The sequence below is a fragment of the Vulpes lagopus genome, chromosome 9, assembly GCF_018345385.1.
Source record: "Vulpes lagopus strain Blue_001 chromosome 9, ASM1834538v1, whole genome shotgun sequence".
Classification (NCBI taxonomy): Eukaryota; Metazoa; Chordata; class Mammalia; order Carnivora; family Canidae; genus Vulpes; species Vulpes lagopus.
This window is the reverse complement of record NC_054832.1, coordinates 2200704-2225524: the sequence shown is the minus strand read 5'-3', so window position 1 is coordinate 2225524 and position 24821 is coordinate 2200704.

Here is a 24821-nt window from a genome sequence, read left to right as displayed (position 1 = left end):
TTGCAAGGACACCGGTACTTTCTCTGCTTTGCCTTATTGCTGTAACTTCACTGCGGAATTTTTTTTTTTAATAAAATTTTTATTGTAGAATAATGGTAGATTCGTAGAAAAAGTTCAAAGACGATCCAGAGTTCGCACATACCCCACGCCTCGTCCCTGCTCTTCTTAGCCTGCGCTGGTCACAAGGAATGACTCCGCATGGACACGTGACCATGGACTAGGGTCTTGTCCTTTTTCCTAATTTTCTTGGGTTTTACGTGACATACTGTTTTCTGCTCCGTGGTGAGGCTTCCCTGGATTGTGGCGGTTTCTCAGATTCCCTTGTTTTCGCCGGCTTCAACGGTTTTGAGGAAGTCAGGGATCTCGTGGTGGAATTCGTCTGGCGTGTTTCTCGTGCGCGGACAGGGGTCGTGTGATTCTGGGAGGAAGGGCGCGCAGGCAAAGTGCCGTCTCATCGCACCGCGGGCGCTGACCCGACTCACGGGGCCCGTGTCGACCTTGGTCACGTGTTGGAGGCTGCGCTTGTCAGGGATGGTCACCTCCCTCCCTGGCCTTCTTTCCAGAGTGTCCGCTTGGGCAGGAAGGCGCCGCGTGCAGCCCACGCCCAGAGAGTGGGGGGTCACGCTCCCCCCACCCCGATCCTTGAGGGCAGAGTGTCTATCCAGCTTGTTTGGGATTTTCTGGCCTGGGGGCTTTGTCTGTTCTTATTTATATATTTATTTAGCCAATCGTGTATTTATGTCAATATAGACTCAGGGATCTTTAATTGATTCTTTGGGTGACAATCCATAACCACTTTGCTAATTTTTGCTGCTGGAGCCGTCCCAGCTCTGGCCGCCGGGCGCTCGTCCAGCTGGCTGTGGCCCCGCCAGTCCGCTTCCGTCCCCACACGGCCTTCCTTGCTGGCACACGGGATGCCCCACGGATGCCCCCTCACTCTGAACACTCATGTTGCGTCCGGGTCCTGGAATCGCCCGTTGGCCCCCGGTGCCCTGCCTCTCCTGGTTGCGGGAGGCTGGAGGCCAACATCCGGGCGCTGGGTGTGCCTGTAGCTGCGGGAGCATCACGCTCCCGGGGTCCCAGCCAGCAGAGCAGAGCCTGTGCGTGTGCACAACGACCGAGCGTGCACACACACCGGGGAGCAGCCGCCCGTGTCTGCACGGCCTCGACGGGAGCGCACCTGACGCTCCTGGTCTGTGGCCCGAGGTCGGCTCCACTTGCATCCGCTCGGCCGAGGGTCCTGGCAGCTGGTTGACCTGGGCCCCCAGCCCCCCGGGACCGCGATCCCCGCGGGAGCAGAGTCACGGCAGCGCCCCGGCCTCTGACGGGGGTTACTCAGGCCAGCTTCTTCCTCCTCTCACCTCTCACTACAGGTTTTTGATCAAAGATCCTTCTGTTCAAAATGCTGGAAATGAAGGAAAGCACAAAAGGGAGATTCTCAGCAGCACGTGGCCTCCCAGGAGCTTCACGTCTGTGTCCACCCCCCACTCGTGCCCCCGGGCTGTGTCCTCATCTGCTCAGAACGTACTTTCCAGCACTTTATCAGCGAGTGCCATGTCCACCGCACCCCGAGCACGGAGCAAGGGTCCAGAAAGTCCGCGGACGACCGACGGACAGGGCGTGGGAACAGGTGTGCGTTAGCCTCATGAAGGAACCAGCACACGGTCGCTCCCAGGATGAACGGCCCCCGGAGCTCTGAGCCCCTGGCAACGTGTCCCTTGTGGCCAGGAAAGCCAGGGGGACTTCCCTGGGGAAGGGCCCTTGGGTGAGGATTAGAAGCGTGAGAGGGGTTGGTGGACGGGGGCAGGTTAGGGCAGAGGTCCCAGGGCCGAGCAGAGAGCGCAGGGGTGGGGACAGGAGCCTGGGAAGCCCAACGTGGCCGCAGGGCCCTGAAGGGTGAGGGCGCGGGAGCCCTGGAAGGGCTGGGAGCAGCAAAGGGGCACCATGCAAGGGGACTTTGAGGACATGGTCCGACTCTCCCGCGAGGAGCGTGGAGGCTGTGACAGGCCAGCCGGGAGGTGCCTTCTCAGGCTTCAAGTGTGGGGCTGGGCTTTAGGATCGCGGGTGCCCAGACCTCTGGTTGGAAAGCATCCGCCAGGCCCTTCTCCGCCTCAGGGCCTTTGCACTTGCTGGTCTCTCTACTTAAGTACCCTGACAGGGGCTGGAGACTCTTGGTTTTGACTCCAGGTTCAGAGGAGCCAGCGCTTGGGCTGGATCACAGATGGGACAGGGAAGCGGCTTCATTATTCAAAGGGAAACCTGCTGAGGCCAAGGTGGGAACTGGGGGTGGGGAAGGCCAGCGTTTGCATCTGTCACATCTCAGGGGCCCTCCCGCTCCCTCCCTTGCTCAGTGCCCCACATAAGCAACTGCTCTGGCTCCTCGCGGCTCCGACTGCCTCAGGGGGGTGTCTGGGGTTCCCTGGGGCTCAGGCCTCGGGCTCTGAAGTTGAGGAAATGATAGAACTTCAGCCCTGGGGGGCCTCATGTGTCTGGTGTCCTCCCATTTTATGAAGGAAAACTGAGTCCTGAGGGCTGATAGGTCATCAGCATGGATTTGGGCGCTGAGGCTGCCCCTTGGGGGACCCCTGGGCTCAGGCGTGGTGGGAAGCGAGGGGAGGGTACAGGGGGAGCCCCGGGCTCAGGCCTGGTGACAGGAGACCACCGGGACTTTGTTTGGTTGCTACCGTGACTGGGTCTGGGCACAGCAGCCGCGGGGTCGGGGGGGACGATGACTGTGTCAGGAGGACTCCCCAGAGGACCCCGTGCCTCCCTGCACACCTCCTCCCCCGGGTGGGTGGCCTCAGGCTCTGAGTTCTCCAGCCCAGTGGTGGGTGGAGGGGACGGCAGGGGAGAAGTCAGGGAGGTGGGGAGGCGGGGGGGGGGGGGCGTTCAGCACTCCCAACTCTGCTGGGATCTTCCCCAGGCGCCGCCCCATTTACTCCCTCAACCACCGGTGCCGAAACCATCCGAAGCGCTGACGGAGCACCTATTGTGCGCCGGCGGCTGTTCTGGGTGCTGGGGACCGCGCCGTGAGGCTCCGCCCTCTCACCCCATGGCCTGCTGAGGGGCCACGTCCCACACGCTAGAGAATAAAACAGCCGCAGGGGAAAGTGCCCGATGGCCCTTCTGAGGGATGGGGACATTTGAGGGAGGATTGGCCAGTGAGGGGCGGGTGGAGGGTGGGGGTGCCCGGCACCAACTTCTCAGCTGCTCTGAGCCCTCCCGTCCTCGGAGCCAAGGTGGATGACCCTCCAGCATGGGGGTCGGGGGGCAAAGGCACCCACGGGCAAGCCCAGGGCCTCCCTGGGACCTCGGGCCCACCTGCTCCAGCTTCCCGAGCGACCCCTGCGGGCCGGGCATTGGCCCATCATCCCTCTTAGGTGCATGAGGCTGACACCCAGGCCCACATGGCCCCTGGGAGTGCCAGCTCCGGGCCTGAGCCTGGGCAGCTTGGGGCGGGCACCTTGCAAACCACGAGGACGCCACAGCAGCGAGGTGGCAGGTGCCAGGGCTCAGAGTCATCCTCCTTCCTGGAACTGCCGGGAGCGCTGACAGGAAGGACTTCACGATGTCTCCTCCTCCTCCTCCTCCTCCTCCTCCTCCTCCTCGAAGCCTCCCAGCGTCACAGATGAGGAGGAGCTGGCCGGGGTCCTGCAGAAAGTGGGCCCATATGTCACCTCCGGGCTGCACGGGCCGGGGGGCGCCCAGAGCCCCCACCTGAGGGCCTCGGCTCCCACACCCCATGCCGGAGGGTGCTGCAAGACGGCCGCGGCTCCTGGCACCTGTTGGCACCATGGCGAGTGAGTTACAGCCCGGCCCCGGGCTGGCCAGTGCGACTGGGGACGCACGTGCTCTAATTACCAAATGTCCTGCATGATTAACTAGCAAATTAATAGGCTGAGTACTTGGTCTCCACCTGGCGCGCATCTCCGGAGCCCATAAACATGCCGGGACCCAAATGCCGCTGGTGGCGCAGCCCCGCCCCCCCCCCCATCAGCTCCAGGCGATTTACGGGCCTTTCCCGAAGGTTTCTCGGTGCCCAACCTCCATCGGGAAGCCAGGAGCTGGGCCTCAGGGCTGCTGGGCAGGACCAGGCTCGGCTGCCAGCCTCCGCCCTCCTTGCCCTGACTGGGTGCCCCTCGGCAAGTCTGGCCCCGCCTCTGACTCTGTTTCCCTGTTGGCACGGTGCAGCAGGCTTGCCCGGCGTGGGCCCGTCCAGACGGTGAGACGAGGGTGCAGTGACGTGTGTGGCTCCTGCCTCTCTTGGCCCTTCCGCGGTGCCCACCGAGGGTCACTGGCCTGCTGACTGTCCAGGCGATTTGAGTCTGGGGCTTCGGCCGGGTCCTGGGGGTGGCACTGCCCATGTCCCCAGGCTACAGGTGGGCACGCCCTCTGGCTACGTGTCCTTGTCCTGGGTGTCCCTGGAGGGGCTTGGGCAGGCGGGGCAGGCCTCCCTGCCCCTTCCCTCCCTGCTCCTGGGGCCGGGCCCAGCCGCCTGCTCCTCCGTGCTCACCCGCTCCAGCTGAGCCCGTCTTTCACTCCATCCATGTGCAGCCTTTGATCCTTTGGCTTTTTACCCTCGTGGGAGGAGCAGAGGCGATGAGGGTGCGAGGCAGGGCCCAGGCCACTGAGCCACCACGCTCAGCAGAAGCTTTAGGGCCTGGCAAGCTTCGCTGGGTGGCCTAGAGGGTCTCAGGAGATCAGCTGCCCAGTCCTGGCCTTGCATTTTCCTGGAAACAAACTGAGGCTGACCGGGCAGAGGTGAGGCCTCTGGGCTCTAGGCCCCCCTCTGCACCCTGTCCCCAGGAGATGGATGGTGGCCCCCTCTGCACCCTGTCCCCAGGAGATGGATGGTGGGCGGTGACTGCAGCAGCTCCAGGCCCGCCTGCCACCTCCCGCTCTGCCAGCAGAGGCACTCTTGCCTGGGGCTGGCCGGCACTGGGGAGTCACGCAGAGGCGGGCAGACCTGGCCCGGAGTCACAGCAGCCTGGCCTGGGGTCCAGCGCCACCACTCACTCCCCCGTATTCATCTGTGGGGTGGGTGACGGTGCCGCCTCCGTGCAAGGAGGTTGTGAGCCGTGACCGAAGTCCCCGGGGGCGCAGGGGGCATGCTCCCTGCTCCGGGCAGCTCCTGGGGAGGTCAGCGCTGCGGGGCCGGGGGATGGGAGCCAGCAGGGGTGAGGCTAGAGCTTCCCCGGGGACAGGCCAGGAGCAGAATGCAGATGGAGGAGCCTGAGGGGGGAGTTCCTCACCAAACATGCCACATTAGCTGCAATTTGGCCCATTTTGAGGTCATTTTCTACTTTTGCACATTTCGAGGATTTTAGCCCATTTGTTCTCTGGGAGCTCATTCTAGCTGCTGGGCAGGGAGAGGTTGGCAGGGAGGGGGCAGCGCTGGCAGGGGCCGGGGGGGCCAGGACCTGGTGGGGGGCACCCAGGAGGGGCTTGGTGCCCACCGGAGGCCCCTCCTCTGCGGAGGTCAGGGTGGCAGGCTCAACCGCCTCCACCACCTGCTCACAGAACTGAATTCCGTTGGGATTAGCGTTAAGTATATTTAAAAAAAAAATCAGGGCCCAGAAAAGTGAGAATTAAGTAGAATTTAATATTCATCATGCCTCAGGAGAGGGAAGATTTCCTAAGTTTAGAACTAATACAAGGAATCAGGAGAGAAAATATGGACAGATTTGACTGCATGAAAATGAAAATCTTCTGCATGTCAGAATTAAACCACCAAATAAAAAGGCAAAAAAAAAATTATGGCCTGGGAAATATTTTTGCAGCAAATATGACAGACGAAGGCTTAATTTCTTTATTAAATAAAGAGCTTATAAGAATATCTGCAAAGACACAGAGATGCACAGGACGTAAAGTTTAGTATTTTTTTAGGCTATTTGAGCGGTAAGGGGAGAGCGTGGAGGGGGCAAGCGTGGCCACGGCGAGGTCGATGGCAAGTTCCGGGGAGGGTTTCGCTTTACACACTTGATTCTTTTGTCTTCCCAGATTTTTCACATTTTTAAGGACTGTTTTTACCTTAAAAACCATGTGCTGTGAGTCAATTGATATTTTGACTCATGATCATCATTATGGGTAGGACTGTGGCGGTGGCCAGGGCGTCGGGCGCATGCGCCCAGCCCAGGCGGGCGCACGGCTGTTACGGGAAGCGCTGTGGACCCATCGTTTGAGCGGCCCAGCGCCCGGGAGCCAGTGGTCATGGTCTTCATTTTAAAGATATGAAAATAGGCTCAGGAGATGGGGTTTGCATGGGAGGCCCTGCCCCGGAGTCGTGGGGGGACGCGAGCCGAGGACAAGATCCGGGGAGGTCCCCACCCCCCACCCCCTGCAGCTGTGCCGGGGACTCAGCACTTACACCCCCTGGCGTGCGTGGATGGAGCGTGTGTCACTCTGGAGGGCAGCGCGCCCCATCCTCAGACTGTCCCGCTCCCCCTTGACAGCACAGTAGACGCAGGAAGGCAGCGCCGGGAGCGGAGACGGCGCGGGGGGCGTCAGCAGGAGGCGAGCGTATGCCGCCTCGCACGTGTGCTAAATGCTTATTAGAAATATGAAAACAAGGCCGAGGTATTCTTAGACTAATTGACTGAAAATCCTTGAACTTGACACAAGTTGGAGAAAAATAATAGAGCAAACATGCAGAAACGCTGAGAAGGAGCTAAACTCCTGTTACCGGGATGGCACATGCTCCATGTGGTGATTCCCGTTCCAGCCGCGCTGTGGAGGAGGAGGGAGGCAGCCCAAGATGGATCGTCTAAAAACGTCCTTGAAAACCTGTGCAGGGAAACAAACTACGGGATGGGAGGCCCCAGACAGAGAGCCCGGGGTGGACGCCGAGGGGCGAGTCACCCACACAGAATGAGCCCTGCGTGCTGCCCTGGGCTCACAGGCGAACGTGGCTCGGCCCCAGGGTGGCATGAGCCCCGCCTTGGCACACGGGAGGCCTTCACAGAGGAGGCGTTTGTGTGACTGAGCCTGGAGTGGGAGGAGGACCCAGGACGGTGTGAGGCTGGGATGCAGGGAGGATTGGGATGACGCAGTGGGTGGTCTGTTGGGCGGCATTAGGGACCCCGGGGTGGGCAGGGGGAGCAGTGGGAGGCTGCACAGGCAAGCAGGAGGCAAGTGGGCTCCGAGGATCAGAAATGATCACTGTGCCTGGGCCTCTGGCCTCTAGGGGACGAGAAGGTGGCCCAAGACCTCTGAAGTTTGCTTTGAAAATCCCAGTGTCCAGTCAGGGGAACTGAAAGGAACGATCCAGCCATAAGGGGGTGGGGGTCGTGGGGAAAGGAAACGCTGACCCCTCCTCTTCTTGCGCCCCCTCCCCTAAGGAAGCTGATTGTCCCCATTTTACAGATGAGAACACTGAGGCTCAGGGAGGACACGGAGCCCAAGCCCACGGCTGCCGGGCTCTCATCCCTGTGGCCCCAGGCCACGAGCCACCATGCCCTCCTGGGGCCCCCTCTTCCTTCTTCAGGACTCAGGCCTCCCAAGGGCTCCTGAGGGCCTGCTTGCTCCCCCCTGGGCCCATCTCCAGCCCCCCAGGCTCACAGCCAACCCTGGGGGCTGGGCAGGGCCAGGTCTGATGTGTCTTCGTGTCTGAGGCCCTGGCCCTGCGCCTGCATGCAGTAGGAGCTCCATGTGTGCTCTCGAACTGGATCCATGGACCAAGTGCATGTCAGCCGGGGGGATCTCGGTGTGGGCTCCCCAGCTCCAGGTAAAATTGACACAAGCCCCCCCAAAATGTCGTTCAAGGGGATTCTCCTAACTGGCCTCACTTTGCAGCCCCTGCCTTTGGCTCAGCCCAGACCTCCCCTCGGGTGCGCACGCCGACGCCTCAATTCAAACCAAATCGGGCCAATTTACCTTCAATTGCGTTCTATTGGATTCCTTCCGTTCAATCCGATTTCCTTTCCTCAATCCGGTGAAATTCAATTCCTTCAATTCATTTCAATTGTCCCCAGTCCCCGTTCTGGACTTTAACCCGATCCCGGCCGACGCTCCCGCTTCGATCAATCTTCCAATCCTTCCTGAGACGACTCCGCTCGCCCCGGCCCGGGGCCAGTCCCTGGGGTCCCCACGTCCATCTTCCCGTGTCCTGACCACCTGAGCCCCGCCGGGCGCTGTGCCGGCCGCGGTGGGAAGACAGGGAGCAGCCCCCTCCCCGCCTGGAGAACCATGTGGGGACATCGCGGTCAGTGTCTGTGGCCTGCGGCAGGCCTGCGCGTTCAGGCCGTGGACTGATGTGTCCTCGGCTGTCCGATGGCCGAGCTCAGTGGACGCTTACATGGGAAGTTAATACCTCGTTACTCAATGGTCTTTTTCAACAATGTCAGGTGATTCCTGTGTGCTCATCATTGTTCCAGGTGGTGGGGACGTAGCTGCCAGGGCTGGAGCCACGGTGCTAGCCCAGTGCACCTGCGGCCCAGGTGTGAGATGCGACCACACGAGCAATGCATGGTGGGCTGGGGGGGGGGTGGCCCAGGAATCTGTGGCACCAAGAGTGCACACAGTAAGCACCGGACAGACACTGCCAGGAAGGAAATAACGGAGTCATGACCTCCCCTGAGTATCAGGGGGGTGATCCTGACCTGGTGCCAGGTCCTTGCTGGAGCCTGGACTACTGCACTCCTGCCCAGGGGTCACCGAGGTGACCGGGGCCACCGTTGCTTCCGTCACGGACTTTGTTCTGAGCAGCTTCTCTGCTTCCATTCGCACCGCACTTCACTCACCTGCTCCTTGTCACCCACCTCCCCCTGTTCTTGGCATCAGTGTGGCCACCATGGCTCAGCCTTTGCCGTCCTTCTGGGCTCGCTGGCCTCAGCTTCTCTGGCTAACCCCCGTGCCCACCCCGGCCCCGTGCGGTGGTCATCGCATGCCTTTGCCTCCCCGGATGACCCTGGTTCTCCAAAAGCAGTGGGACCTTGGCAGCCGAGCATAAGTGCACAATTAGAAAGGTGGAAACAAAGGCTTGGGCGTCGGTGAGGTAAAAGTAGAAGTGGAGTGAGGGCAGTGGGAAGAAGGGGCCAGAGGGGCCGCAGGGAGAGTCTGGGGACTTCGACCTTTCCTGGGGGAAGTGTGCATCCGGGCCAGAGTCCAGGGGGTGGCCCAGCATCTCCACCCCCGTTCCCACCCGCCCGGCGGTGGGCGTCCTCTCTGCCCTGGGGCCTCTTTCTGACCCTCTCCTCCCAACACGGAAGAGCAGGTGCTTCAGCGCCCACGCCCCGACCCCGTGGTGCCCTCTCCCTCCGCACGGCCCGTTCATCTCATGGGGACTCCGGCCAAGGCACCACTGAGAGACCCCCAGAAAGGGTACGATTCCCCAGAGACGGGCGGAACGGGATTTGAACCCAGCTCTGAGCAGGGGCGTGACCCCGACCCGCAGCGCCCCACCGGTCACACGCGGTGGCTGTGACGAGTTAACGAGGGACGTTTGTCAGGTGCTTGGCCAAGAGCAGGGCTTCCACAGCTGCTCGTCCCCTCCTTCTGAGGAGCGTGTTTCCGTTTTCCCGGGGATTCCTGATGCCTGAGCCAGATGGTTGAGGGGCAGACGGCACGGCAGGCCGGGGGTGGGGGGGGTGCGTCTTTAGCCAGCTCCGTGCCAGGGCTCGCCCGCCTGGAAGGCTGAGCAGGGCCTCTGCTGTGACAGCCTCCGGGCTCTTCTGGGAATACAGGGATCCTGAGGGTGCACGCGCGTGTGTGACGTGGGTTCTCTGGAGGCAAGGCCTGACCCTACGAGGTGCACAACTAAAGGTAAGGTTCGGGCGGTGTGGGCAGACTCTGGGGACGCTGGAAGGCAGCTTGCCTCCGCCGTCACCGCTTACTGGTGGCCTGCCCGCTCCTGGGTGGTGCTGGGCCCTTCTGAGAGTGAGCCCCGGGCCCCACGAGAGGCTAGCACAGAACCCCGCGGGGGGAGCACCGCCTGCCGGGGACGCACCGGGAAGGCCCTGTGGCCGGGTCACGGCGCTGGTGGGGCTCCAGGGAGGTGCCGAGGCTCAAAATTCCGCTGGTCCCTTGGCCCAGCCTCCTGGCTTGGGGACATCCTGTCTGTCTTGTCCACTGCTGTCGCCTCTCGGGCCAAAGTCCTCATTGTGCAGCTGCCACCTGTGCCGGCTGGTGCTGCCCAGCTCTCGTGGTCTGGCCTCTGTGCCCTCGCAGCTCGGCCTCCGAGCCCTCCCAGCCACCGCCCAACCAGCACGAGGACCCAGGATTTCAGGGCCGCAGCCCCACGGACAGCACGCCCCCCGCATGCACGCCTGCAGGCACGCCCGCACCCCACACCCCGCACGTCACGCCTGCCTGCCTCGACACAACCCCGCGGCCGGGCATCGCCGGGCCCGCCTCGCATCGGCTCTCGGGAAGTAGCAAGACAGCGCAGGCACGCCCAGAGCTCTGAGCAGGGCAAGCCACGGCTGCCTTTACGAAGCCGGGTGGTCCTCGGAGCTTCAAGGTGGGCGCGGGGTGAGGGGTGGAGAGCTCAGAGCCACGGCAGGTGCAGGGCCCCCCAACCAGAGATGAAGGGCATGGGCAGAGGCGAGGAGAAGCTCTCACGGCCAACGGGAGACCCCGATTTCCCCGCCACCCCGGGCGCAGTTCCGCAGGCCTGGCGTCCGCCTCTCCCGGATTCCCCAGCCGGTCAGTCCTCTCTGCGTGGCTGCGGGCGGGGCTTCTGCCGTTTGCAACCACAGGGCCTGGGCGGTCAGACATCCGGGAACCGGGACAGGCCTTCCCCTCGGAGCCTCAGGGTTTTCCACCCGCGAAGTGGAGACGACGGGAGGGAGCACTGGGCTCCAGCCCTTGCCGTGTGCGCGGTAGGGAGCCTCGCTCAGGTGCCAGCTGCCCCTGTGGCCGCGGGGAGTGTGTGCGGGCCTGGGACCTGGGCCGTGTCCCCCCCAAAGGATGGCCTGGTGGGAGAGGAGATTCGCCCCCCTCAGCCGCAGCCTCTCGGCCTGGCAAATGCAGGACTAGGACTCGGTGAGGTCAGCCTTCCCCTCGCCCCTCGGGATTTCTGCGGGAACCCAAAGCAATGCTCGTCGTGCTGGGAGTGCAGAGTGGGTGCAGCTCTCCTGTTTGCAGAGCCCCTGGGTCTCCCTGAGAACCGGCCCGGAAGGAGGTGAGTCAGGCCACGCAGCCTCCATTCACGCGCCGGGGGTGGCTCTGGGGGGCAGCCGTGTCTTTCCCGCGTCACACAGCGGGTTTGTCATCAGCCCAAGACCTTAGCTCGTGCTTGGGCCCCTCTGGGAGCGCCCCCACCCCCTCATGAATCCCCACGATGCCGCAGCTCGTCCCCTGACAGGCCACCTGGATGCCAGAGCTCCAGACTCCGGCCAGAGAGGTGAGTTCACGAGTTGGGCGTCGGGCGGAGAAAGGTGAGGCCAGCACTGTGCTCTGCGGAGTCAGCAGACACGGCCCCCAGCCCGCAGGCCGCGGGGTCCCGGCGGCACGTCACGTGGCAGGTGCGGGGGGACACGGAGTGTTGGGGGGGGCGGGGAGAGCCGGTCCCTGCTGCTGGGCCACGTGCTGGTGTGTGTGAGAGTGACAGAGATAATTTCCTAAACACCATCTGAGCTGAGTGCATTTTGATGAGGATGATGATTTTTTAAATTTTAAATTAGAAATTACATTTTTTTTTTCCCCTGCCAAAATAAAGATGAGAAATCAGAGGAATCTGGTTCAAGAAGGGGCTGGAACGGGGAAAATGTGTCTGACAGACTCTCTGTTGAGCAAACAGACCGGGTGCCAAGTGTGTGCCTGGGGGTTGGTCCCTGGGACCCTTGGCTCCCGGACCCCGCGTCGCCGTGCCGGGAGCCGTGCGGGCTGGTGCTCGGGGCCGCAGCCCCGGGCCCTCGCTCACGGGTGTGGGGAGCTGGCTGGGGCTCGAGAGCCTTGCGCGTTCTTTCCTAAGCAAGCAGGCTTGCGAGTCTCTTTTTTAGGAATCGCCGTGGATGAGCGCGTGGGACGCACGTGGCCAGCTCGCTTCCGTCTTGCCATCGTGTCTCTTCCCGCGCACCTGCAGCGACACAGCCCCTGGGTGCGGAGGGCAAGCAGCTGTGTCCCAAGCGGACAGGTGGCATCTGGACGGGGTCCCCGAGAGGCGGCAGCCTGGACAGCAGCAGAGACTCGCTCTCCCGGGTCGGGGGCTCACCCATCTGAACGATGGACCTCGGCAGCGACCCTGTTCCAAACACGCCCCCATTCCGAGGTTCTGGGGTGAGATTCTGGTGTAGCTTCTTAGGGTTCGCGTCCGCCCATACCGAGGGGCCTGCCCAAGGCCCGGCTGGAGTGCGGCGGTCGCAGGGCCGGAGCCCACCTTCTCCTGCCTCCCTGCGGGACGACTGGCCCCCAGAGGCCTGCTCCCAGCTTGGGACCCCAGGACCCCTGCGTGGGGCTTGGCCTGATGCTTCTCTGGGTCCCTTCCTGCCATGGAGCCCTAGGTCTGGGCACCGCCGCCCCCTGCCCCTCCCCCTGCGCGGGCTCAGAGGAAGCCCCCTTCTGGCTTTCCTGCAGCCCCCGTCGGCCCAGTGTCTCCACAGGGGCCCATAGGGACCCATCCCGAGTGTGGCTGGTCTATTTTTGTGGGGGAAGAAAAGGAAGAGCACTCTTTGATTTGGGTAGAGAAACCCCTGGGGTCAGGTGCATGGCGGCTCTGGCTGCAGACAAACCCTGGCTGTCCACGGGCAGCCTGTCACCCAGGCGGGCTCCCCCAGGCTCAGAGGCTGACAGGGGACAGCAACGAGCCCAGGATGTGAAGTCATGGGAGCGACCCCTCCCGCCCCGCCGTGTCCCCCTCGCTTGCCCAGCCCCTGCCCCAGCCCCCAGCGCTCCTGCCCTGCCCGCCTCCTGTGTTCCCGGGCGGCTCCCTCCGTGGGGTGGGGCGGCCTTCAGTCCCTCTGCCCGCCCCCGCCTGCCCCCGGGCCCGAAGCTGGCACTCAGCAAACGTCGGTGATGTCGCCGTCACAGACGGGAACCCGCGGGAGGACGGCGGGCTGATGAAATCCGGCTGGGAGACGCAAAGGGCAGCAAGGCACCCTCTGGGGACGGCTGGGCCTCGACTATGCCCAAGTTCACAAGGCCCAGGAGGGGTCAGGGCATCTCGGAGGGAGGGGACAGCATAGCAGTGAGGCCTCGTCCTGGGGATGGGTGGACGGTGGTGGGTGTCAGGTGGCGTCAGGCTGGGGAGGTGGGTGATGGAAGAAGCGGGGTGCGGGGCGGGGAGCTGGGGTGCCAGCCCAGGCACGTGGGCCACTCCAACCGCCAGCGCCCGGCCAGTACCGGAGAGGCCCGGGGCGGGGCGGGGGGGCTTGCAGAGGGAGGGGCTGGTGCAGGGCCTCGGTGACCGCAGGAGAGGAGGGGCCCCTCCTCCAGCCCGGAGGCACAGGGATAAGAGGGTGTGCTCATTTGTGACTTTAATCCGCTGCTGTGATCTTATCTCTGCACCAGAAAGCTTCCTGTCCATCGATCCTGCGCCGCATCAGCAGGGGAGTCTGGGCTATTAGCGCCGACGGCTCGGGGCTGCGCATCCGCTGGCAGCAGCCCCAGAGCCCAGCTGGCCTGCCGCGCCCTCCCCGCGCCGGCCCCCCACACCCAGCCCCGCTGGGACAGAGCCCCCCCGTCCCCGGAGCCCGCGCCCGCCGGCAGGTGCCCCGCGGCTCTCTTCCCAGGGTGGGACCCCCCGTCTGGGTGGGACGGTGGAGGCCCGGCCCGACCCCCGAGGGGCCGATGTAGAGCCGCCCCCCCCCCCCCCCCCCCCCCCCCCCCCCGTTCCCTGTCTGGTCTCCGGGGTGTGTGCTCAGAGGCTTCAGGACGCCCACGGGCTGCTCACTAAGCTGTCCCCGCCTGGGGATCGGTGAGGTCCGCGTCCTCCCCAGAGGACCGTTAGGTGGCCCAGCGCTGAGCTCATCCCTCCTGGCTGCTGGGTCTCCAAGGCAGCAGGGCCCCCTCTGTTGGGTCTAAAGCTCCCCCTGTTCTCTGCCCAAGGCCCCCAAACTCACATGGCCCGTCTCTGGACCCGGGGTTCTCTCTGGGAGCCCGGGGGCATCGGTCATCTGACCCCGAGGCTGCTGCTCACACCAGGTGGCCTGACCTGATGCCCCTACCTGGCGGGCTCCCGGTGCCTCTGCCTCCCCCGCCTCTCCACGCTGCTCCGGCCCTAAGGCCTAGCGGAAGGGTCCCCCTCCTCCAGGAAGTCTTCCTGATGCCTGGGTCGGAGAGCTCCGTCCTCCCCAGGGGGCTGAGTGGGCCTTGAGGGAGGGTCCTGTCCCATCCTTCCTGGGCCAGACGCCCCACCTGGTGGCGACCCGGCTGCTCTCAGTGAAGGCTGGCTTCACGTGGAGGGGACACAGCTTGGGGCCAGTGACTGGGGGCTGTTTATGCAGAAATTAGAAGCCCACGGAATCCCTCCTCAGAGCAGGCGTTCTGGGAAAGGGCTGCTGGGCCCCAGCTGGCAGGACATAGGGCCCCGGGCAGGAGTGTGGGGAAGCCGTGCCCAGCACAGTGGGCACCGGGCAGGGATGCCAGCTGGAGCCACGGCCAGATCGGCCTTGCCCGATCTGAGCTCCTGCCCTCGGCTGGTGCACTCCTTGGGGACCTCAGGGACCTCGGGGTGGACAGAGGGAGCCCCCGTCCAGCCCTGCCAGACTTCTGCCCAGACTCCAGGCCCAGAAAGGAGCCCCTGGGAGAAGAGGACCGCGGGCGTCGGGGGCCCAGCTCCCTGGCGCTGCCGAGAGCCTGCTTCCTTCCTCACGTGCGGGGACGTGAAGCCCGCCCGAGGGGGCTCTGGAAGGATGGGACGGGGCCTGCAGGCCTGGGGGCGAGGACACTGGTCGCGGAGGGTTGCAGCGCCCGCCCTGAGCTCCTGGTCCTCACGCTGGCTGCTCACAGGGTGACAATGGCCAACACTTGCCTCCATCTCCTGCTCTTGGCCGGGGCTGCGGGCTCATCCCCCGCCGGGGAGCAGCGGTGACTGTCACCCTGGAGGAGGACCTGCCTCCCTGCAGCCTCCAGCGGGCCTCAGGGGATGAGGGAGGGAGGACAAGCTCCGTCTTTATCTACAGCCTGAGGCGGCTTCCCTGGCGCAAATGCCTTCATCCGGTCTGGCGGGAGCTGCTCCGGTGGACAAGTCATTCTGGGCTGTTCCACGCCAGCCCCCGCCAGTTACGAGGGAGGGGCAGCCTCCTGCCTGGCCGCAAAGCTCCTGTGAGTGACAGAGGCTCAGACCAGGCTTACGGGAGTTTGCCAAAGCTTAGAGGAAAGCTGGGCTCAGGAGTGGACGGCAGAGGCCGTAACAGTCCTCACGGCCCTGCGCTGGCGCCCCTGGGGGCCTCCCTGAGGCTCAGCGGCGCTGGGCGGGAGGTGACCCAGCCTCCAGGGACCCCTGACCGTGGAAGGACCTGAGAGAGTGAAGGAACTGACATAACAAAGTGAATCCTGACCTGATTATAAGCTGAGCCTGACCCTGGTCACACCCTGAGCCCTGACCCCGGTCACACCTGAGCCCTGACCCTGGTCACACCTGAGCCCTGATCCTGGTCACACCTGAGTCCTGACCCTGGTCACACTCTGAGCCCTGACCCTGGTCACACCTGAGCCCTGATCCTGGTCACACTCTGGGCCCTGATCCTGGTCACACTCTGAGCCCTGACCCTGGTCACACCTGAGCCCTGATCCTGGTCACACTCTGGGCCCTGACCCTGGTCACACTCTGAGCCCTGACCCTGGTCACACCTGAGCCCTGATCCTGGTCACACTCTGGGCCCTGACCCTGGTCACACTCTGAGCCCTGACCCTGGTCACACCTGAGCCCTGATCCTGGTCACACTCTGAGCCCTGACGCTGGTCACACCTGAGCCTTGATCCTGGTCACACTCTGAGCCCTGACCCTGGTCACACCTGAGCCCTGATCCTGGTCACATTCTGAGCCCTGACCCTGGTCACACCTGAGCCTTGATCCTGGTCACACCCTGAGCCCTGATCCTGGTCACACTCTGGGCCCTGACCCTGGTCACACTCTGAGCCCTGACCCTGGTCACACCTGAGCCCTGATCCTGGTCACACTCTGAGCCCTGACCCTGGTCACACCTGAGTCCTGATCCTGGTCACACCCTGAGCCCTGATCCTGGTCACACCCTGAGCCCTGACCCTGGTCACACTCTGGGTCCTGACCCTGGTCACACTCTGAGCCCTGACCCTGGTATAGGGCCGCTGAGAGGAGGTGATGGTGCCCACCAGGCCCTGGCTTGTGCCTGTGGACTGGCCGTGCCCCATGGGGAAGCAGAAAGCAAACCCCTTCTCTCGCTTCTCTTGAAACCTCAGGACTTCATGCCCCAGGGAGCTAAGGGGAGCTAAGCGTCACTTCTCCTGCTCAGGCCTCCAGTGAACAGGGGCCTGACCCTCAGAGACACAGTTCATGGTCCTGGGCTCTGCCCACAGGAGCTGGGTGAGGCCGTACGGGCACAGACGTGCCATCTGAGCATGCCCAGGATCCCCACTCTCATAAACACGCAGCCTTTAAAATTTAATAAAAAAACATACCAATTATAAAAGCTTTTTACGCAGTCAAATCAATCACAGGCCCTGGCATGTTTATGCCCCAACACCTGATTTCAGCTCGTAAGTCACTTTTACACCCTCTTTAGCGCCTAACTACCCAAATGAGCTCTCTCAGGAGTGAGGGACCCACCTTTCTCGTCTCTCACCCCCAATGCCCCAAACTAGGTGCCGCTGGCCTCTGGGAAGCCAGGATCCCCGAGAGTCAGACTCACCGCCTCCTGGCTTCCTGTCGGGGGTCCTCTGCCCTCTGCAGGTAGGACAGCCAAGCCTCCCCTCCTCCAGGAAGCCTTCCACGCCCACCTCCGCTCAAAGCCTTGTGCCTCCTCCCGCAGACCAAAAGTGCTGGCCGTCTCCACGTTGACGAGACACGTGCTCACCCTGTCGTCGCTCGCGGCCGTTGCCGAGGGCCTGCTATGGACATAGCCCGTTTCCAAAGCGACTCAGAGGCTCAAGAATTGTCCGAGCCAAGGTGGGGACAAGGAGGTGTGGGGGCCACAGGCCACAGGGGAGACGGGATGGCGAGAGGAAGGGCGCCCGGCCTGGCTGGGGTCTGCTGTTCCGTGAGGCCGGGCGCGGGCCCGTGAGTGACCCTTGGCAGAGGCGTCCTGACCTCTGGGAGCCCCGGTCTCCTTACCTACAGGAGGGCGATGGTCGTGAGCTGGCCGCGTCCGCCCATCCAGGAGTACCCCCGCTCCCTCAGGACGTCGGGACCCCTGCTTTCTGCTCTCACCTGCGCTGTTGTCCAGGAGGCGCTCTGGCCGCGGGCGGCGGGGGGCAGACCTCGATCCCGAGTCCACTGGGCTTCCAGCTCCGCCTCCGGGCCCTGCCGCGTGATGCTGCAGAGGCCGCTCTCTCGGCGCGTCTGGGCCACACGTCCCCGGGTCGACCCAGATGTCACGACCAGCGCCTCTCGGGGTTGGATGTACATCGGGGGATTTGCAGCTGGTGGCGCGGCGCCTGCCGCCTGGTACTTGCTGCGCACCAGGCGATAAGGTGAGCAACGTGCACATTTCATCCCGTTTCATCTTTTCAACTCCACATTGGACTTTTGTAAGGAAGCGTCACCAACATTGCCCACTTCACCTTTTGCAGCTGGACGTGGCAGGAAAGTCAGAGGGACTCACAAATAGCCGTGGCCTGGATCAGAAAGAAGCTTGTTTCTGCCTTTCTCGTGCAGCCTAGAGGCAGACCGCCCGGGACTGGGGCCGTGGCTTCGCGCTACAACCACAAAGAAATTTCGCCCCTTAGACCTCCTCTCATCTTGGCGGTCCAGCCGCCATGGCCTCGGTCCCCAAAGCCACTTTGTGGGGCAAGAAGGATGCTGCAGCCCCAACCATCACATCTGCTTCCCAGGGTTCAGGAAGCGAGAGGCAAGATGGGAGCGGTGGCCGGCTTTTAACGTGGGCCCTGAAACTATCTGCTGACGCTTCTGCTCACATCTCACCGTCCAGAGCTTTAGTCTCTCGGCTCCATGTAGCTGCAGGGGAAGAGGGGATAGGACTCTTCCTCTCTTGACTTTTCTTTCTTTTTTTTCCTCTTTTGTCTTTCTTTGCTCCTTTTTTCTTTTGACTTTTGGCTGTGTGTGTCCCGCAACACATTCTCTTCTGTGAGGGGAGCGTGGGCATCGTAGGACAGCCAGGCGTGCCCGACACACCAGCGTTGGTGCATCATTTTAGCCAGTTTATCCGCTGACCCTTAATCGGAAGCAGGATTTCTTAAGTCTGACACCATCAGTGTTTTGGGCTCTGTGATTCTTTGTTGTCAGCAGGGGTGGGCGTGGGTGGGGTGTTGTGGGACGTTCAGCGACATCCCTGGCTCCACACAGATGCCAGTCGCCTCCCATCCCCTGGGTGCGACGACCTGAAGCCGCCACGGGTCCCCCGGGGGAGGCCGCCGTTGGCCGAGGAGCCGTGCTCTGTGTGAGTTGCAGTGCACACGGCTGGGGCGTGAGGCCATTCTGGGGGAAAATGACCCTAATGGGGAACGCAGTGGGGGACAGGGAGGTGACCTGCGTGTGCACGGACGGACGGCTGCATAAGGGGAGCGTGGCACCACCCAGGCAGGCAACAGTGACTCAGCCTCGAAAAGGACGAAGGCCATCCGCACGCCGTGACCCCGTGGATGAACCCGGAGGGACGAGCTCCGTGCCACGAGCCCGACACGGAGGGACACCTGCTGCACGATCCCACTCCCAGTGCCCAGAGCTGCCCGCTTCATGCAGAAGGGAAGCAGAATGGGCACGGGGGCCGCGGTGGGGAGCGGGGCAGCAGCGTTGGACGGGCACGAGGAGCATTCTGGAGGCGGACGGTGCCATGGGGGGCACTGAAAGCCCCTTGATTGCACGTTCCCAGGTGGTGGCGGTGGTAGATGTTACACCAGGTGTATTTTTCCACAATAAAACACCCGGGGAATGTGCAACGGAGACGAGGTGACAGTTCCTTGGGCCCGGGCACCAGCGTCTCGCTGCCCCCACCCCCACTGCCTCCTCCTCCCTCCCGGCCTGGCCTGGGGCACAGACCACTCCGCTTCCCAGGGAGTCACAGGCAGGGTCCACGCACCCACGTGCCCCCCGGGGGCCGAGATCACGCTGTGAAAACATTTAAAATCCACCAAACTCTTGAGCCAGATGGAACTGAACACTCCTCGAAACGTAACAGAGGAGGGCACCTTAAGATGAGAAAAACGATCGACAAATTCGCCGAGAGAAAGGACAGGTCGAGTCCACATAAACACGGGAAAATTCTGCATCCAGCAAACACAAGACAGTCCACTGGAAAAAAAAAAAATCAACGGAAACCTGGAAAAATACTCCCAGCAAATACGACGTCCTAACGGTTAATATCTTCTGTGCGGAGAGAGTTCATGAGAAGGGATAAGCATCACGCACGTCCTCAGATTATTGGTCAAAGTCCACAGTTACCCAATTCACAGGAAACCTGATTATAATTAGGAAAAGAAACATGGGGGGAAACCTCCCTCCCTGGTAATAAAGGAAACACACATTAACACAAAGTACCCCTTCTGGCTAATAAGGGGACCAGACATTAAAACGCGGTAATGTCCGGAGCGCGCCGCGGAGCTGGCATCCGCGCCACCACGGCCGAGGGGGGCGCAGCCGGGTGGCCCCGAGGACGGGCGCCGGGCGCCGCACGCCACACGCCCCAAGACGCGCGCTTCCGCCCACGGTGTAATTTCTCGGATGCAATCCTGAGGAAGTGATCCTAAGTGCGAAAAATAGATGTATTTTTAGCAAAATAATTAGAAACAACCTAAGTGCCTGAACACGGGGAATGTTTAAGTAAACCGTGGTCTATCCAGTCGGAAGAATATTACGGCCGTTAGAAATAATGTTTGCTGAGAGTACGTGCAGAGGATGCGTGCGGGGAACAGAAGGCAGGATCCCGACAGGTACCATAATATCATACGACTCCAACAATGGGAGAAGAATCTCACGTCCTTATTAAAAAAAGAAAAAAAGTCTGTGAAAAAAAATGCATCTAAAAATAATGCCCCCAAATACCAGCAGTGCTCGTCCCTGTGTGTTGATGGTTATCGGCAAAGCCTTCCTTATTTTATTCTGTTCCTTTACACACTTTCCCATACTTGGAGGTTGTGGTTTTTATTTTTTATTTTATTTTATTTTATTTAATTCAATTTTATTTATTTATGATAGGCACACAGTGAGAGAGAGAGAGAGAGGCAGAGACACAGGCAGAGGGAGAAGCAGGCTCCATGCACCGGGAGCCCGACGTGGGATTCGATCCCGAGTCTCCAGGATCGCGCCCCGGGCCAAAGGCAGGCGCCAAACCGCTGCGCCACCCAGGGATCCCATGGTTGTGGTTTTTATAAGACAAAGGTTTTGCAAGAGCCTGGCAAAGCCCAGGAGAGGCGGTTTGGGCTGGGCTTTTAGGGGATGACCCAGGATTACTCCAGGATCTTTGGTCGTGAGGGATAAGTGACGACAGAGGGGGAGTCAGGCTCGCCGGCGACCTCACATCTTCATCCCCACGGGCCCTGGCGTGCCCTCTGCGGTGGGGGCGGCCGGCCGCTAAGGTGTGAAGGGGCCTGAGAGATCCACACGCGCACGGGGCTGCCCGCCACTCAGGACGACAGGGAGAAGGACTCATGTGCAGAGGGCACACGCACCGAGTCTTCTGTGCCTACCGTAAATTTGATAAATACTTGTGCAAAGGCCGTCACCCGGGGCATCAGGCCGGGTACAGTCAGACAGGACGTGAGCGAAGCAGCAGCGGGTCCGGACGTCAGCCTCTCTTGTCCTCTCTGTCTGGAGGGTCATCCGAAGTCCCCTGTCCACCTCCGGCTCCCGCTTCATTATTCGTTGTGTCCCTGCTTGGATGGGAAGTTACAGGGTCACTCAGGGTCGTGCCCTCGGGGTGGGGGCTGGGGCACCACGTGCTGGTCACCCTGGATTTGCCCACACGTCTTCACCCGCTGCTCAGAATCCGGGGACCTCTGAGCAGGTCTGCAAGCAACCTGACTCAGCCAGGGGCCCCAGCGGGGTATCCTATGGGGTCAGCAGAAGGGCCCGGGGCCACCCCTAGGATCCTGGGGCTGCCCAGGGATGTACCAGCTTCCTTTTTTTTTTTTTAATTATTTTTTATCATTTATTTATGTAGTCATACAGAGAGAGAGAGAGAGAGGCAGAGACATAGGCAGAGGGAGAAGCAGGCTCCATGCACCGGGAGCCTGACGTGGGATTCGATCCCGGATTTCCAGGATCGCGCCGTAGGCCAAAGGCAGGCGCCAAACCGCTGCGCCACCCAGGGATCCCTGTACCAGCTTCCTGAGGGAATCTGTGCCACCCGGGGGCCACCGCTCACTGGAACGCTTCCCACAAACACGCCCCGGGCAGTGGCCACGGGGACCTGGCTCCGTAGGCCCAGGGGCTCGGAGGTCCCCTCCTTCGGTTGCAGCCTGGCCTTCCCCAGTTGGCGATGCACTTCCCACCAGCACCAAATGCCCCGGTGCCTCAGGGTTGTGGACCCCGACGCTTGGGCTCTGTGGCCGCCCCGCTCTGCACGGACGCGGCGTCCCTTGGAGGACACCTCCTAGCCTCCAGGGAAACCGGCTCCAGGGAGGGCGTCTACCTTGTGCAGGTGGCGTTGGCTCCAATGGGGTCTTTTGAGAAGTGAGAACGCGGGTCAACGCTCCGAGACGTGCCCTCCCGAAGGTCATAACGTAGATGAGGCGCGTGCGTGTGATGTATGTGTGATTCGTGCGGCGCTCCTGTGCTCGTGCCTGGGGGCTGAGCACCCGAGCCTCACCCGGGCCCTTCGTGCAGCAACAGGGGAAGCGGCCTGCTCTGGGCGCCTCGGATCCCCTTGGCTGTGGCCTTGTCATTTCTCATCCAAATAGGACATGGTTGAGGTGAGTCCGCCCAGGCCTCACGGCCACCTGCCAGGGAGGGTGGCTCGTCCCTGGTTTGCAGACAGGAATGTTCTGGCGTGAGAGGCTGGGGCGCGCAAGCTGAGTTCGCAGCAGGAATCTGAACCCAGGGCAGCGGAGCTTCACATTTCGCTGCAGGGCACCTCCCGCCCCCTCCCCGATCGTGCAAGTCCCATAAAGTGATGGTGGCAAATGTGGTGATGTGCTCGGTTCACATTTTAGAGAGATGCATTCTGACCCGATGGGCCCTGCGGGGCCGGGGCCTGGGATCAAATCAGACCTTCCATGTCTGGGCTGCTGGGGGACCTGTGGTTTCTCTCCCTGCGGGGTCCCCGGGTCCCCAACTGTCTGTGCCTCTGCTTCTGGAGCGTCTGAGTGTCTGCAAAGGTTTAGGTCACTGTTTGTGGACTTGTTAAGATAAACACCTGCTTGGGCTTCAGGGTTTCAAGGTGCTGGGGGTGCCCGCATGGCTCCCAGCGCCCTCCGTGCCCTCCAGGGCCATGTGCCGTGGTGGGTGGGGCTGTCACCTGTTTGCACGCTGGGCACACCCTCGGTGGGCAGCACGGTGTTGGTGCTGGGCCGGGCGCCGGGTGGAGGGAGTGCAGGATCCTGGGCTGGGGATCCTCAGTTTCCCCAGCTGTGACATGGGTGACACCGTGGGGGTTGTGCTGACTGTTCTGAGAGCCCAGGGGGAGGGGTGTCGAGGGCCTGTTCCATTACTAGGAGGGTGAGAGTGGACGCCGCAGACACGCGGGGGCGTCTGGGAGGATCTGAGAGGCACCCTGCGTGACAGGTGGGAAACGGGGTCAGACTGAGGGGGCGGAGTGGGGGAGGGGAGAGGCTTGGGCGGAGGAGGCAGAGGCTGTCCTGGGGCCTGGACGTGCAGCACAGTTCACCCGTGGCATCTGCTGGGGGCGGTGGTATCAAGTCTGGGTCTGCTGGTGGGGCCGGGCAGTGGCCACCCCCCCGCTGCCCCCCTGCACAAGCCTGGCAGCGGCCCCCCTGCCCACCCCGCACAGTCCACAGGCAGCCTCGGCCATGTGGCCACAGCGAACTGCCCGGGGGCCGGGAAACGTGTCCTGGCTGCATTGGGGTGGGAGTGGGGGGGCGTTGCCGGCTCCATGACGAAGTCCCGCACGCCCAGAAGCCTGAAAAAACACACATTTATTCTCTATCACTTCGTGGGGCAGGAGCGCGGGCTCGGCTCACCTGGTCCTCCGCGCGGGGCTGTGTCATCTGGGGCTCGGGGTGGGGGTGGGGCCTGTCCCGCGCCACGCGACTGTCGGAGACCTCGTTTCCTGGCGGCTGTGGGACTCAGAGTCTCTTGCTTGACGTCTCTGAGCTCGGGGACCGCCTAAGCCCCCTTAAGGCGCTCTTCTGATGAGGCCTGGCCCACCCGGGATAATCTCCCTTGGGCTCCACTCAAATCCAGCTGCTTAGCGGCTGGTTCTGCAACACCCCTTCCTCCGCGCCACATGGCCACCTAATGAGGCACATGCATCTATCGCGTTTGTATGACGTGATGCAAACTGATGTCTGGGGAGAGTCGAGGGCCAGTGGGGCAGGCAGTGATCCAGGAGACCCCGGGAGAAGAGGTGACCTGGGACCAGCCCCCCTCGTACCAGGCCCTGCCCCTGCCCGGCCAAACCCTGGAGGCCTGTGTCCAACGCCGTAGACAAGGGAGCGCGATCTTCCCCATCGTTTCGGGAGGACGTCTCCACTCCGCGGGGGGCGGCGCTGCAGCCGGTGACAGAGCAGCCTGCTTGCCCGCGCTGGCAGCAAAGCCACACACCGTAAAACAGCATAATGACCCCGGCCGCTGCGGCACTCACCACACCCCCCCCCGCACGGCGCCGTCGTGGCCTCGGATTTACGCGCCTCGGGCCCGCTGGGCTGGCGGCCTAGGAAAGCCTGACCATCGGGAGCACCCAGTCCGGGGGTTCCCTCCCGGAGCCGTCACCTCCTTCCCGTCTCCCGCTCCGCCTGAGTTACTGACAGGTGCTGAGAGCCAGAAGCAGCCCCATTTGTCTCCTGACGGAGCCTTGAGAAGGGAGATGGTGACAGATGTGCCTCGGCTCCGGGAACAGGGGCCTCCCGCGTCTCCCTCCTTCCCCTCCTCCCAGAAGACTTGCCATCCTTCCCGCCTGCCTCTCGGCGGGGAAAGATGAGTTCCCACCTGGCCTCGGGGACACCTCATGTTAACACCTTGCCTGGTGCAGGAGAGGGGGACGGGGTGCTCCGGGTTCGTCCCTGGGGAGGAGGGAGCTGTGTCAGTGGCCGTGGCTGGTGCAGGCCCGGGGCGGGGGCGTGCACTGGTGGTGATGCCGGTGGCCGAGGGGGCGGGAGGGGGACAGCTCTCAGGGCAAGAGCTGTGGGAGGGCAAGAGCCCGGGGAGGGCAAGAGCAGCCTCACTGGACACACAGGAGCGGACGCTCACGAAGGGGAGGCCATCACGGGACAGGCCACGCGGCTTCCGAGTCGGGTGGCTGTGTCCAGCTCGCTGCAGGAGCTGTGGCCCCAAGAGACTGCCCCCACGGAGGAGGCCCCCGAATTCACCGCGGTGACTTGCCCCAGGCCATGAACAGAGCCAGCGCGGAAGTGAGGCTCTCGGCCCCTGCACGGTGCTCGCCGCCCTGCGTGCAGCTGCAGGTCACGCCCACGTGCGCCCGGGAGGGGCGTGTGCTCCTGCGCCACCCACCCCCTTGGCGCTTGGAAACTGAAGCCAAACACGGCCGAGAAGAAGGGCCGGGCCCCCAAGAGCCACGGCCTGGCACCTGCCGCGGCCCAGCTGTGTGCGGCCTCCCCAGGCCTCCGCAAAGCGCGGCCTCGCAAGGCTGGCGCGGGGAATTGCGCGGATTATC